At 40.8% G+C, this 3,437-nt stretch overlaps 1 non-coding gene across 1 annotated transcript; it reads right to left on the minus strand.

Moving 5' to 3' along the window:
- Positions 1-1,760: 1,760 nt before the first annotated feature.
- Positions 1,761-1,834, minus strand: TRNAS-AGA (transfer RNA serine (anticodon AGA)). The gene has a single exon. It is a non-coding gene; the product is annotated as a tRNA-Ser (tRNA).
- Between the last annotated feature and the right edge of the window lie 1,603 nt (positions 1,835-3,437).

Raw genomic sequence — 3,437 nt, forward strand, 5'->3', positions numbered from 1 at the left:
TCCGTAGCCACAGATTCTCAGCACCCTCTCCTAAAATACATGTCTCACCAGCGCCTTGGTCAGTTGCTCCGCAGCCGCTGAGAGCTGAGGACCGAGGGTTACTTGCTTTGTTCATAAAATTTGAGGCCAAGTACTAGGCCAGGCTGGACAAATCGTGATGTGGTAGGGAGTGCGTGGTCTGTTCGGGACACCGAGATCCGGCCGCACATCAGGCCTGGTTATGCAATGCCGTCGCCCCTCGGAGTTTCTTTGTCAAACACGATGTACAATTGGGCGGTACCGTATTCCAACCCCGGTCCACTTGCACTAGAAACCGAGGATCTACGTCAAGGCCATCCTTGCCTCTAGGGAACATGCGCCCGTTGTTGACGCAATACTCTGCAGCGCTGTATTAATTCGAAAACAAATGTTTCGTCTTGATACCCCAGATAGGGTAGAAGACTGCATTCCTAACACTAACTGCGTCGGAGCTGTGCCGCCCAGCCGAGCTCCTCATGTTACCGGGAATACAACTGAATTCGGAGGTCGTGGGTTTGGTTCCCACCGGCGGCATATGGTTGTTTTTGCTTCTCCTTTTCCAATCAATTATCTTTATGCGATAATACATTCACTAAACATTTTTATTGATCAGCACCAAGGGTAAAAAAATCCTTGTGCTTGTTGGTTTCTGTGGCTGTTGGTTAATCTGTCTGATTTTATATATATATATATATATATATATATATATATATATATATATATATATATATATATATATATATATATATATATATATATATCCTCCTTACTCGCCGCCGCTCTGTTGCCTTGAGGGGTGGCATTATCCCCTACCGCTTCTCGTTTTTCTTTTTTCCTTTCCCGGGCTGGCTCCCGGTGGGCGGCGGGGGACAGCGCGTTTTTGGTTTTTATTTTTCTTCTTTTCTCTTTCTCTCTCTCTCTCTCTTTTCTAGTATTCGTTCCTTTGTACCCATCTTCTTTCCAGCTTCCGTTCGCTTGTCATTTTGTTCATGTGTCGTGCATGTGTGCCAATGCCAACTCCTTAAGAAGAGGAAGAAGATCGCTGTAACTGCAGTCTTGAGAAAGAACAAGCACTGTCCAAAACATCGACTCAAATTAATCTGTGGCTAAATGAAGCGTTTCTCAACTTTGTTTTTTACCTCTAGCAAACGAATACGTTTATCTATCTATCTATCTATCTATCTATCTATCTATCTATCTATCTATCTATCTATCTATCTATCTATCTATCTATCTATCTATCTATCTATCTATCTATCTATCTATCTATCTATCTATCTATCTATCTATCTATCTATCTATCTATCTATCTATCTATCTATCTATCTATCTATCTATCTATCTATCTATCTATCTATCTATCTATCTATCTATCTATCTATCTATCTATCTATCTATCTATCTATCTATCTATCTATCTATCTATCTATCTATCTATCTATCTATCTATCTATCTATCTATCTATCTATCTATCTATCTATCTATCTATCTATCTATCTATCTATCTATCTATCTATCTATCTATCTATCTATCTATCTATCTATCTATCTATCTATCTATCTATCTATCTATCTATCTATCTATCTATCTATCTATCTATCTATCTATCTATCTATTAAAGAAGCCAACAGTCACCGAAACGAAGGTGCATAGAGAAATGTTTCCATTTTTTTTTAATATCTAGTGCCAATCAATTAGTTTTTAAAGAAGAATTCTTATAAAGCAGCAGAAAAACAACCATGCCGCCGGTGGGATCCGAACCCACGACCTCCGAATATCTCGTCCGGTGCTCTTACCAACTGAGCTACGGCGACGGCTGTCCAATCTGCTGCTTTCGTGGGTATTTATGTTTTTGCGTGTAAGCGAACCTTGAGAGTGTTCACCAGCGCCACCCTCGTCCATAGCGGTGGACGTAGCACGTCCTGTAATACCGCAAGTGTGACGTAAAACGTCATCTAATGACGAGGGCGGAAACTGTGCGAGAGCCCTCTTATGCTACCTATGGCATCAAGACTGCCAGAACCGAGACCCCCGTTAAGCTATTAGCAGAGAAGGCAAATGAAGTGAGGGGCTCCTTTGACAAACATATTAAAGAAGCCAACAGTCACCGAAACGAAGGTGCATAGGGAAATGTTTCTATTTTTTTAATATCTAGTGCCAATCAATTAGTTTTTAAAGAAGAATTCTTATAAAGCAGCAGAAAAAACTTGACGTTTCGGCCGTGGAAAGGCCTTCATCAGAATAACAGAATAGGAACGGAGGACACAGAATATGACGGAGGGTGCAAAAAAAGTACAAACATATAATGCACAGAAGATTAAAAACATATCACACACGTGACTAGAACGCGAATGTGGGTAACAATGGCTGAGCAGGAGGGCTACGTTGCGAAATTTAGTGTGTTAACACTATTAGCTACAGAATGCGATGACAGATGATTAAACGTGTCATGCTTACAGTGCAAAGATGAGAAACCAGAATTACTGGACAGCAAAATCTTAAGAAGCTAGAAGTTGCCCACTCTCAAAACATTAAAAGATACCGTCACTAAAAAACACAGGTCACGATAAAGCAGCATAAATGGTAGCAGTATTAGATTTTATTACATCCTGACAAAATAACTCATGACGCTATCTGCCTGTTCTGTCCTAGCACATGAAAAGCATAAATATAAAGCATACCCGTGCGCTGAAGTAAAAAGATGAACGTAGCGAAATTTTAGCTATATGATGGAGCTGTAAGTTAAACATACAGGCGCGATTAAACGGAAACGCGGGGTGCGATGTACACGAAGAGAGAGCACGAACAGAATAGCACTTAACATCGATGGATATCAGGGTGTTTGAACTGGTAGGGTGCTCAATTTCCCCGAGCTTTCGTTCAAACCAGAAGATACTGTATTAAACTTATAGATCAAGAAAGTGTCTCTAATTTCTCGGTCGTGATTAGATTTAAATGCAGATTCCAGAATAGTAGCTGTAATGTGATCAAATGAATGTCATGGGAGCTGAACATGTCTTGATAGGGGCAGGTTTGGGAGGGATCTAACCTGGGCTCTGTGGTTATTGAAGCGTAATCTAAAGGGGGTTTCTGTCTGGCCTACATACTGAAGGTTACATATCATACACTGGAGAAGGTAAATGACGTTCGCACTATCGCAGGTGAAGTCACCCTGAATTTTTAAATGAAAGTTAGAACCCGTACTGCTAACGCTCTGAGACGTAGTCATATGCGGACAAACTTTACAGCGGCTCTTGTTGCAAGGGTGGCCGCCTGTGGGTTGCGGAGGACTAGTTTTTGAAGTTAGTATGTCCTGTAGATTTCTCGATCTTCTATAAACAGCCCTTGGTGGCTCTACGAATATTTCCTTCAGGCGAACACTTTGCATGAGAATAATATAGTGTTTTTTTAAGATTG

The sequence above is a fragment of the Amblyomma americanum genome, chromosome 9 (genome assembly GCF_052857255.1).
Source record: "Amblyomma americanum isolate KBUSLIRL-KWMA chromosome 9, ASM5285725v1, whole genome shotgun sequence".
Classification (NCBI taxonomy): Eukaryota; Metazoa; Arthropoda; class Arachnida; order Ixodida; family Ixodidae; genus Amblyomma; species Amblyomma americanum.